At 43.9% G+C, this 12,334-nt stretch overlaps 1 long non-coding RNA gene across 1 annotated transcript in view; it reads right to left on the bottom strand.

Moving 5' to 3' along the window:
- The window catches only part of LOC109453069 (uncharacterized), a 280,383-nt gene that overhangs the window by 15,632 nt on the left and 252,417 nt on the right, over window positions 1–12,334 (bottom strand). The window contains exons 6-7 of the long non-coding RNA XR_012497234.1: window positions 3,471–3,720; window positions 1,879–1,966 (exon numbers count right to left, since the gene is read on the bottom strand). This is a non-coding gene — a long non-coding RNA (uncharacterized LOC109453069). The remainder of the gene's footprint in view (window positions 1–1,878; window positions 1,967–3,470; window positions 3,721–12,334) is intronic.

Here is a 12,334-nt window from a genome sequence, read left to right as displayed (position 1 = left end):
TTTGTAATTCTTTTTGACCGTGGTGTCTTTAGTTCAGGGACATGAACCCAAGGGATTAGGCTAGGGGACAGGAAACTAGGAAAAAAAGATCACAAGAGACAGAAACTAGGGGGGATAGCATTTACCCAGCACCCACTCTATTTCAGGCATGCTACCAGTCGCTTTTACCTGTATAATGATGTTTAATTGTCACTGCCTTCCAAGAGACTGGTATAATTATTTTCTTTAAATAAAGGAAGAAACTGAAACTCAGAGGGTAAGAGGCTTGCCCAAGCTCTCAGAGCTAGTGAGGGGCAGTTGAAAGGTTTCTTGGTTTTCTGATTCCAGCTCTCACATTCTCTTCAGTATACTTAACGCCCGTGTGAGATAGAAAAGAAGAAACTTGCTATGGTTTCCCATAGCCAAACTCCTTGCGTGCCTTTGGAGGTACATAAGGTGGTGATAAGAGCTCAGGCTTAAGAGACAGACAAGACCGTTTGTAACTTACCTGTAAGACAGTACCGGTTGTTAAAATAATGAAAACTAAAATATTTTCATAATAATTCATAAACTGCTGCTGACCTGAGCCCCTCGAGTGGTCCCTCTGCTACCTCCACCATCCCACCCCCCCCCAACCCCCACCCTGCCCCCCACTTCCACCTCAGGACTTCTCAGACTTCTCCCCTTCAGCAACCAAATAGTTAAGTCATTGCGCATTAGGAGGCCTCGGAGAACTTAATACAATTCTTTGGCCAATTTATTCTGATTCTTTTTTTTTATGATTTAATTAAATTTATTGGGGTAACAATGGTTAATAAAATTATATAGGTTTCAAATGTACAATTCTAGAATACATCATCTATATATCACATTGTGGCTCACCACCCAGAGTTAGTTCTCCTTCCATCACCATATATTTGACCCCCATGGGTTTCAATACTATATCAGTTGTTAACAACTTTGAATATTTTCCCTGCCCCTAGCCTGCTTCTTCCCCTCCCTCACACCCAGTTCATCTATGGAAAGTTCCATCTTTGCCAATGTGGGTCCTTGATTTATGGGATGCTGAATCTGGAAAATGGGCAGACTAGAACTAGAAAGGGAGACTGAAAGGGAAACTGAGTTGATCTGTGGAATAAAGAGTTGAGAAGGCTAGGAAAGGAAATAAAGTCTTGAAGGCTGAAGTTTGAGAGAGTGTCAGTGTATTTGCGGGAATATTGGAACCACACAGTGTGTGGTTTGCTGGAACCATAGTGTGTGTGGTTCTGGGAAAGTACTATAATTTAATGAATTAATAGGGAGGAAAGACTTCCTGAGTAGTGTTGCTGAGAATTGGTCTTCATTCAAGTTCCCAAGAGACATAAGGAAAAAAAGAAAGGGAATTTGTCCATGATTACTACTGAGCCATGCTTATTTACAGTCTACTCAGTGTAGAGACGAAGCCACACAGAGCCCTGGATTTATGAAGGTTACAATAAGATTGCCTCTAAGGTTCCTTCTAATGTTAACCATAAACAAAACACCTGACCTGACCCCTCGGAGGTTGTTCAACTTCTATGGGCTCTAAAGTAGATGACAAACTGTGGGGTTACATAGTACTGGACACAGTAAGTCCGTCATAGTCTTAGATCTACCTATAACCCACTATGAGGTTTTAGGAGAGTCTCTTACCTGTATGGGTCTCAGTATTTTTGTGTGTAATTTAGGGAAGACAATATTTATTGTTGTTGCTCCTTTTAAAGTTCTTTTTACTAGTTTTTGAGTTCTATGTGCCAGACACTCTGTTTTATGTCTATTACTTAATTGCAGCCCTACAACAAATCTGTGAATTATGTATGATGGTTTCCTTTTCACAAAGTAGACCCAGAAAACATGAGCAACTTGCTCAATGACTCTCACCTAAACTGTGGCAGAACTGGATTCAGTGTCCTCTCTTGCTCCAAATCCAGTGCTTTTGCTTTATGGCTTCCCAGTCTGCCTGAAGACCCTAAAATGGAAGATGTGAGTAAGCTTTTGTACCAGAGAATGCTTTCAAACATGTACATAAAATGTCATAGAAATAAATATCAGGGGTTTAAAAATATCTTATCAACTACTCGTCTTTTAAAGTACTCATCTCTACTTTTGTCATTTCATCAGAATTGCCATTCCATATTTGGGGTGCACACTGTTTTGCACCATCCAGATCCCCTTTCAATGAAGAACTAGTTATTACCCCAGCGGCTGCTGGGAGTGCTATGAGCAGACAGCCTTCCGTGATCCCTCAGCTGCAGAGGGACACCCCCCCCCCCACCAGTCACACCCCTACCTGGAGCAGCTCACATTCAGTGACTGATTAATGCAGCAGTATGAAGACTTGGCCACCTGGGCCTAACTTTGGACAACTTTGAAGGGTCATTCTGGGTCCTGAGCTCTTGGTGGCACAGTCAAATTTGTTTTGGGGTCTGCATCATGGATTGCCTTCTCACTCTGTCAGTGCTGCTCTGACCTTGCCTCCTTCCCCAGGTGTCAATCCCCAGGCACTCCCTAAAAATGTCCTGGGGACTAAACACCTTCTGCGTTTGCTTCCTGGAGGACTCAGTCTGTGACAATATTGTATGATACTTAGTTCTTTATGAGTGCAAACACTGCTAACCTTACGCTTCTTGAGGGCAGAAAACTCATTTTATTCATTCTTAAATCACCAGGGCTTGGCCTGGTATTAGGTCCAGAAAAGATGCTGATTATATCTTCAATGAAGGAGAGAAATAGACCTGTAAATCTTTAGGATAATAATATTAGTTAACACTTATATAGTAGTTATAATCTGCCAAATACTATTTTAAGGGCTTCGAACATAACTCAATTAACTCTCATAACAATCCTAGGAAGTTATTATTATGATTATTATTATTCCTATTTTACAGATGAATAAAGGGAAATACCTAATGGCTATAAGTTCTGCCCAGAGCCACACATCTAGTGACGATCTGTGTTTTAATTGCCAGGACTCTGTCTCTGGGGTCCACTCTCGTAACTGCTCATCTTTACTGCTTTGCTTCTTGTATCCTTGTACATATCAATCTCTCACCCACATATTTACCAGAGAGGGATAGAAAAGAGCTAGGTAAGGAGAGGCGAAGGGATAGTCCTCTTATTCCAGCGGCCCTGAATCATCACAGAATATATCCGAGGGATGAAAAGTCTGCTCAATGTGCCTCGCCTGCAGGCTTGGCATATTCAGGGTGGGAGGCTGCAATGCCCCCCACGTGATTTGGGTACACAGCAAGGTTTTGGAACCACTGATGCATGTGGCACTTTCAGGCACACAGGAAGCACTTATAAAAATGCCAAATGGAGGCCCAGGGATGTGAAGTGATCTGGCAGTGGCCACCATGGCAGAGCGAGAAACAGTCAAGACTCCTCTGTTCCAGGGTCCCAGCCCAGGGCTCTTTGAGCTATGCTTCCTGAGGCTGGGCCAGGAATCTGCCCTGGCAGGGGGAACCACATACCTCACACGTGCATCTAATGATTCCTCAGGAAGTGGAGGCTTTGGGGCCAAACGCTGCACCGGAAAGGGGAGGGGAGAGCCCTTCAGGAGGGGGTCAGCAGAGCCAGCTTGCTCAAAGCATTGTCCTTTCCTTCCTCCGACAGGATGCCAGGAGCCCCACAGAAAAGGGACTCATTTGTCTTCATTCCCAACACAATAACTTGCTGCTGGCCTTTCTCTTGGGCCTTGTTCAGAGCAACAGGATACAATCTCTGCCAAGAGAGAAGGAAGGAAGGAGGAAGGGAGGGAAATGACAGGAGCTCAGAATCTCTAGGCCCCCAGCCTACTCAGAAGTAAGGTGAGCAACCGTTATAAGCTATCATTTCTTGGTGGCTTCTGTCCAACTTTTATCTTAATCTAGTCTTCTGTGCACATTTAGAGAGGAAAATAAATAGGATCAATGCAGAACAGGACTTTCGTTCCTTTCTCCTTTGGAGTTAAAAAGAAGAATGTATGCTTTGGAGCTTTTTTTGTAATTGAGATTTTTCTGGCTCACCCCAGAGCTACAGCAGCAGAAACTGTGTGTGTGTGTGTGTGTGTGTGTGTGTGTAGGGGGGTGGGGGCTTAGCCATAGTAGAGGTGGAGGGTGGGGTGGGTGGAGGAATTGGTATCATGCTGAAATCTACCACGGTAGGTATTATCAAAACAATGAACAATCAATAAATTTAAAAAACTTTTAATTGGGTTCCAAATATACGCCAAACACTGCTGGGGATGAGTTGTACATTGTCAACCCAGAAACTTACAGTTTAGTAGGTGGCTTAGACAGGTAACGGATAACTAAGGGTGTTAGAATTACCTGTACAGCAAGCGTCAGCAGCTGGGAGTCTGAGGGACTCCCATAAAAAGACCTCCCTCCACCCCCCCAAACCCAGTCTAAGCACATAGGGAAGGTGAACAGCTTAAAGGGAGTTTAAGATCGCCTTCCTGGCCAGGAATGGTTCCAGAAGAAAGTTGCACTCATTTTAGATTAACATTCTAGTCTTGTCTCTAAGACTCTTCCGAGGTGCAGAACAAAAAATCATCATAGTCAATTAAAACATGGGCCCTAGATGTGAACTCTGCTTCCTGTCAAAGAAATCACAGAATTTTTTTTTTTTTTTTTAACTAAATTTACTTAAGATTTCAGCACAGACACATTTTGGTTCTTAGATTCTCTCCCCCTCCCCCCACCCCAGTATTTCCAATCTAGAGTTGGAATGCAGAGATAAGATGGTGAAGAGGGCCTGAAAAAATTTCTGTGGTGGGCCCTGGGGTAAGAAGGTGAAATAACAGGTTCCTGGCCTTTCCTGTGGAGCTCCCCAGCCTGGCTGTAGCTCACAGTTAAAAGCAGCAGACTGGAATCAAGTCCAAATGGATTCAACCCAAATCATTCAAACCTGGGTTCTAATACTGATGCCACCACTTGATTTCTGTGTGAACTTGGGCAAATTAATTTCTCTGAGACTCCGCTTCCATATCTGCAAAACGAGACTGCTGATAATAGTTCTTGCATTATTATGAAGATTAATTTAGCAAAGCTTTGCACAGTGCGGACACTGAAAGCAAGGTTAGCTATGATTAATTCAGCAGGCTGTGAAAAGGAGGGTGGGGCTAACTTTAGGGAGACGGTGACCCTGACATTCATGTGTAGCCCAAAGTATTGACTGAAAGACAGATGACTTCCTTATGAGCTAGTAAGCTCCTCTTCACCCCAAACTCCCACAACCCTTGACCCAGACTCACCTCTAATAAAGAACAGCTCAAACTGGTTAAAGAGAGCACATTTTGACTCCCCGTGCGCCTGCTGGGATGAAGTGACTCTGGTGGAGCAAGTTTATTGAAACACAAACTAATCATTTCTGTTGCCAAAGTAGGCTTTTGGCAGAGCCTTGTGAAGAAAGAAAGAGTGAAAAAATGTATCCTGCATTGCTGAGACAGCATTGTATTTAGACAATTAAATTTGGAAAAGCAAGACAGTTCCTGTATCGACCTCCCACACCCCCTCCTCCAAGAACAAAAGGTTTTGTTGAAAGTATTCATATGGATATTAATACCGACACTTTAATGAGCCCCTCAGTAAACTCATCAGCAGTAATTACCCCCAGCCTTGGTGCCACCCGTGGGAAGGTACCAAATTGCGCCTCCAAAAATTAGTCACTTGTAAGTTAACCCCACAGTCACGTCAAGCAGCCTACACTTGATGGCTGATTCACGAAGATTCCTTGACATCTCCGTAGTTAAAGGGGCCAGATCACCATGGGTAGTCTGCAGAAAGGGAAAATTGCATGTTTGCAAAAGACCTGCATGTCAGAGAAAGGAGTTTTGAGAAAACCAGAGACAGAGCTCTATTATTGGGTTAGTGATGGCAGCAGCACTAGTACGCTGAGCACTTACTAAGTACTTGCTGGGTGCCAGACACAGTGGAGAGCATTGCACCTGCCCAATCTAGTTTAATCCTCATCTAAATTCCTGGAACAGGGATGTTTCTAGGATGCCCATTTTACAGATGATAAACCGAGGCTCAGAGAACATAAAGGGCTCTGTCCAAAGTTTCAGTGCTGAAATGGCAGGGATAGCGATGTGAACCAAGTCTCTAGGAGAGATTCGAGTTTCACCTGTGAAACAGGGATAGATGAAAAAAGTTGAGCATTTTCTCCTCACTTACTAAAGACATGTTAGACGTTGAATTTTGCCTTGGCCATGGCCTTGACCCTCAGTATGTAAATCCATAGAGGGAAGACTGTTCTGCCTTCCTAACCTTCCTCACTCTTTCTCTACATTTTTCCCTCTCAGGCTCAGAGTCCACACACAAGACCAGGGTTCAGACTTCTCATCTGCTGCTTTGGCTTCCACATCTTTATTCAGTCTTTTTCCTTTCCTTTTTCCTAGTTGGTTATTTAAAGAAATAACCAAACTTGCTCTGAGAGAGACCAAGAATGAAAGAGAGTGAGTAAATAAGAGTGAATGAGAGAGAGAATGAAAGAACAAAAAGGGGCAAATAAGAGTGAGGAAGAGAGGGGGAGAGAGAGAAAGAGAGAAAGAGAGAAAGAGAGAAAGAGGAGAGGAGAGGAGAGGAGAGGAGAGGAGAGGAGAGGAGAGGAGAGGAGAGAAGAGAAAAGAGAAGAGATCTGGCTTTGAAATCTCCCAGACTTGGTTTGAATCATTGCTTTTACTATCCGTACAATTTTTAGTAAAGCTCTCGGACTCAGTTTCCTCATATGTACAATGAAGGTGGGACTACTTATAAGATTGTTGTGAGGATCAAATAAAATAATGTTTATGCATTTCCTGCTACCCAATGGGCACTCAGTAAACCTACCACGTCCTTCCTTCGTTTCTCCCTTCCTTTCTCCCCCTCTCTATTCCCTCCTTCCTCTCTCCCTCATCAAGCATCACCTAAACCCCAGGTACATTCCAAGGTATCCCTACAGACGTTACCAGTTAGTCCTTCAGCATCTCATGAATGACACTGTATTATAGTCTCATTTTACAATAAGGCCTAGAGAGAGAACATCATAAATTAGGATCACACAGCAAGTGACTGCTCCAGCCAGCATTCCAATGCAGATCTGTCTTTCTCCACTACTTGGGGGGAGAGGGGGGGAAGCATTTGTACTGATGGGTTTTTACAGTTTTCTTCTTTGGAAGTTTCACTGGAGGGCTGTTGAGAAAATTATCCAAATCATGTTAATGAGCAATTGAGTGCTGGAGTTTCTCTGAGGGAAGGTAGTGAACAAAAGCTTCTGGTTAGCACTGGCAGCCCCTAGCTGTGATCATTACCTCAGCTGATACCACCAAGGGCTCTCCGCTCAAGTAATTAACTCAATTGCCTCCTCTAAGGGTGAAGTGGGGCTAATAAAACTTAACCACCTAGCTTATGGGTGGATGATCCTGTGCTCATTGATGAAGTGTTTTCTGAAACCATCTGGTGCAGAATTGTGTCATCCTACAAGCCCAATGAGTACCGGCTGGGCCGAGGGAGGCACCAGTGCACTGAAGGAGCCCTTCAAAGCCTCGATGTGGGCACAACAGAGCTGGATCTGAATCTAAGATCCATCACTAATGAGCTTGGGATGTCCAGTGAAGCTCTCAACCTGAGGCCTGGTTCCTCCTCTATAAAATGGAGTTAATAGAATTCACATCCCTGGCCGGCCTGGTGGCTCAGGTGGTTAGAGCTCCATGCTCCTAACTCAGAAGGCTGCCGGTTCGATTCCCACATGGGCCAGTGGGCTCTCAACCACAAGGTTGCCGGTTCGACTCGACTCCCACAAGGGATGGTGGGCAGCGCCCCCTGCAACTAAGATTGAAAGGACAACAGCTTGACTTGGAAAAAGTCCTGGAAGTACACACTGTTCCCCAATAATGTTCTGTTCCCCTTCCCCAATAATAAAAATCTTTAAATAATAATAATAAATAATAATAAAGTACCAAGGGCTAGATCCTGGGCCCTTGGCTTTAAATAAAAAAACTAAAATAAATAAAGAATTTACATCTGGATATAAAAGAAAGATCTTGATAAAGAATCCTGCACACAGTAGGTACTCAGCAAACTTGATGTTCCTTCCCCTAAAGCAGTTCTCTCTGGGGAAGGAGAAGAGGAAGGAGAAAGAAATTCTGTCCCCAGACAAACTCATTTACTTCCCCTCTTTAGGGATATGACAGTTTCCCAACTCAGATTTGTGAATTTGAGTAGGCAAATCATTTTTATTGATGGTGTCGGTTTAAATGGTTGTATCTAGTTCGTGTCTTCCTCCCCCCCACTGCCCCATTACTTCATAAATCGCTTTCTTGCTTTTTCTTTCTCACCGATAGTCACTCTTTATTGAGCACTTACTCTGCTACACGCTGTGCTAAATGCCTTCCCGAGTTACCTTATTTCACAACAATAATAAATGAGTTATCTCATTTATTCTCTAACAACCCAGTGGAATAAATACCATCGTAATCTGTATTTTACAGTGAGGAAATCAAAGCACAGAAAAGTAAAGAAATGGGTCCAGGGTCATAGAGTAATAAGAGTCATAGGAGGGAGAGTTGAATCGTAAACAGAGGTCTATCCAATTCCAATGTGCTTTTAGCATGATTGAGGTCAAGAACCCTTTTTTAGATCTTCCTGTAAGTGTCCTGTTGAGTAGGCTGTGGATGCATGAAGCTTTAATTCCTTTCCTTATAAGGAAGCTGCTTCCCCTGCATTTCTTCTCTCCCACTTCCCACATACAGTAATGTGGGGCATGATGGTGGTGAACAGCTACAACCACAGGGAAGGGCAGCACTCCAGGGTATGAGCGGGCACCAAGAAAAAAGGAAACTGAGTCCTTGAATGATCTTGAGGGATGGAGCCCCCATAGTCTACTGGACTTCCTTTTACCTTGTTTAAGTGACTGTATTTGTCTGGGTGAAGCAGCTGAAACACTGTCCTAACTAGAAATATCTAATATTAAATGGCTGTGGAGTCATGGGGAGGACTGAAGAAACACTACGTATATTGAGCTTTTAGAAATGACCCCAACGTCTTGAGCAATCCAGAGATCTTCTACTTCTTCTTGGCCTTTCTATGAAATGTAAGCTTTGGTTCTAAAACACTCCAGCATTACTAGGACTAGGAAAAGACAAGTTATGCCTGCTACAGTCAGAACCAACAGAATGGGTGCCCTGTGCCCTGACTCTTGATCCCCACAAATCAAGCAACTCAGCACTGGGCCCTCCACTGACTGGGCTGCAGAAAAACCAAACATCCTCATGACTAATCTTGCCACAGAAGCAACAGAGGCAGCAGAAGCTTGCCCCCTCACTTCTGCCTTCCAGAAATCATGCCCACGCATCTGATTGGCCAAACCTAAATTACATCCAGAGTTTAGCTGCAAGGGAGTCTAGGACCTGTACCTTTTACCTTTCTAGCACCTACATTATAGGGATATACACAAGACGGGGGATGAGATGGATTTTGGGGTGCTAACCCACTATATCTGGCAAAGTGGACTTATTGCATCCTGAGGGTATACAGTCATTCAACAGATATTTTCTACTGAGCATTTATTATGTGTCAGGCACTGCATTAAATGCTGTGGTCACAGATGAGTACGACACAGTCCTTACCCTCCAAGAGTTCTCCTGTACAATTTACAGCATGATGTGCTAAGTTCTATGAGGAAAGCAGAGCAGGGATGCTTAAATAGGTCTCATGTATATGTGGGGAAAGAGGGAATGCTGGTCAAGGAGGGCTTGGGCAGGTGATGCCCGCATTTAGTCCTGAAGGAGACACATCTCAGGTTTGTGACTAAAAACTTGGACTCTGGGAGGAGACGGTGTTGAATCCTCCTCTACCACTCACTAACTAAAACCTTGAATAAGTTCACTGATAGGCCAGAATGTAAGGCAATGTTTGTTGCCCCTCTTCCCCGTCCACCAAAAATAACCCTCTCTCTCAGAAAACTTTGGGCTGCTATAACAAAATACAACAGACTGGGTAGCTTCTATTTATTTCTCACAGTCCTAGAGGCTGGAAGTCTGAGATCAGAGTACCAGCATGGTCAGGTGAGGGCCTTCTTCTGGGTCACAGACTTTTCTTTATATCCTCCTGTATCAGAAGGGACTAAGGATCTCTGTGGAGTCTCTTGTAAGAGCTCTAGTCCCATTCATAAGCGCTCCATTCTCAGGTCCAAAGTAGGTCCCAAAGGCCCCACCTCCAAATACCATCCCACTGGGCATTAGGATTTCAACATATGAGTTTTGGGGAGACACATTCAGACCATAGTAGGGAGTGGCGTTATATTTAACTCCTTATAAAAATCAGTGCTTTATTTGAACAAAAAGATATAATATTAACTTGAAATAATGTCAATGAGTTTGGTGCATCATGCCTTTGAGAGTAAAAGGCACTCACCCACGATCACACAACTAGAGACTGGTGGAAGCAGAGCTGAACCTTTCTCCTCCGCCCACTTCTTAGCTATGAACCACACCACTCTTCATGCCTACTGGCTTCTCCCTGGTGCTCATTCCCTGCACTGTAGCTAATTTCCACACAGCACTTCTGATGTTTAGGACTTGGCCTTTCTTGTGGACTTTTGACCCAACCTGCACCTTTGGCCTCCCAAGGTATCTCTGAAGGTCTTAGGCTTTAGACATGTGGCCCTGGGAATGCTCTTCTCTGATCTGGCCCCTCTTCTGGTTGGAACTGGACTCAGACTTATCTTGAGTCAGATATACCCCAGTCTAAGCATGTCTTCAGGTCAATAGGAGCAGCTAACATTGCAGATCTAGGCTTTCTTCCTAGATCTGCCAATAATAGGCTGGGATGGTCTCATCTGAATGAACCATAGGGGACCAAACTCAAATTCTAAACAGCTGAGCTGGTTAATATTTGCATAAGCACTCCATACTCAATCACAGGTGATTCCCTTCTTTGTCACACAGCAGGCAGCATTTGACTCATTCCAGCACCTGCACAAATGGGAACCAATAACTAAGGGATTCCCAAACACTTCCCCTGCCCCTGAGTTTCCTGAGATGCCCTGATATCACTGGGCTTGTTGGTTTTTCTGTCCTCACTCTTTCCTAAATCCACCTTAGGCTTTCTCTCAAACACTATTAGAATGATTTTGGGTCAGTCCAGGGCTGGTGGGCCAAGTTCTCAGACTGCAGTGCTTTATCTCACCCAGCGGTACTGAGCTGTATGGAAAGACTAGTGTTCACTTTCTATGTTGCCCTGAGACCTAGACTGCATTCACTTACAACGTACAGACAAAATAAGCTAAGGTTCTAGGAAGACCACAAGCTGGAGAGGCAACCTGCAGGCATGGAAAGAGTCCAGGTCTGGGACTCTAAAGAGAGGAATTGAAACTTTAGTGTTGATGCTGACAAGCCCTGTGAACTTTTGACAAATGATTCCCCCTACCCTACCTGTTTCCTTAGTAGTAAAAATGTGGAAGTTAGTTAGACTAGATCAAGGCTTTTCCAATGTTAATGTGCATATAAATCACCCTGGGATCTATCGAAATGCAGATTTTGATTCAGCAGGCCTAGGGTTGATCTGGGCATCTACGTTTCTAACAAGCTCTCAGGTCAAGCTCTTGCTGCTGGACCACAGACCACAGCTGGGGTAAGGGTCTATTTCAAAAGTGCCTTCAGCTCCTGCACTCTGCATACCTCACACTCTTTTTTAGTGATAAGAATGTCTCCAGTGGGTTTAAGTATATGTTTATACACTCATTTGTTAAATAACACACATGTGTGGTTACATATACAGGTGGTAAAAAAAATTCAAATAGAGAAATACGAAAACACAGAATGTAGAGTGTCCTGGTAATCCCACTCCCAAGAGAGAACCACTATTTAATGGTGTAAAGTATTTAAGAATGTGACCAGCCACCAAAAGTGGCTCTCAGCTACTCCTGCTCAGTGAGCCTGCAGGACCTTTTTCTAAAGGTGTTCAAGTTTCTTCTCCACCTCAATCATTGCAAACATCTCAGTGCGGTAGGTGACAAGGGGTAGTGAGTTTGGGCTTATTAAGTGGAGGAGTGGAATTCTTTGTGTTGTATTTTCAGACGGGGATTTAGAGTTTATTGTGACTTCAGAAAGGGATCCTTAGAGAACTAGGGGAGGGAGAATGAAAACACAAAGGACCACAAACATGGTCACCTGGGACTTTCCAAACAGGGACTTTCTCCTCCTTGATTTAACTGTGGGAGCACTGCAAATATTAGGGGGGAAAGTTTGGCATACGTTTTCCCTACAAAATGTCCTGTGACATCAAAGAGTGATCTAAGAAATGAAGAAAGATGAGAATTTCATCAGCAGTGGACTCAGGCCCTGGTTCTGGCTACCTAGAGCATAATCCCCTTA

This window comes from Rhinolophus sinicus, linkage group LG06 (genome assembly GCF_036562045.2).
Source record: "Rhinolophus sinicus isolate RSC01 linkage group LG06, ASM3656204v1, whole genome shotgun sequence".
Classification (NCBI taxonomy): domain Eukaryota; kingdom Metazoa; phylum Chordata; class Mammalia; order Chiroptera; family Rhinolophidae; genus Rhinolophus; species Rhinolophus sinicus.
This window is presented reverse-complemented; position numbering and strand designations above follow the sequence as displayed.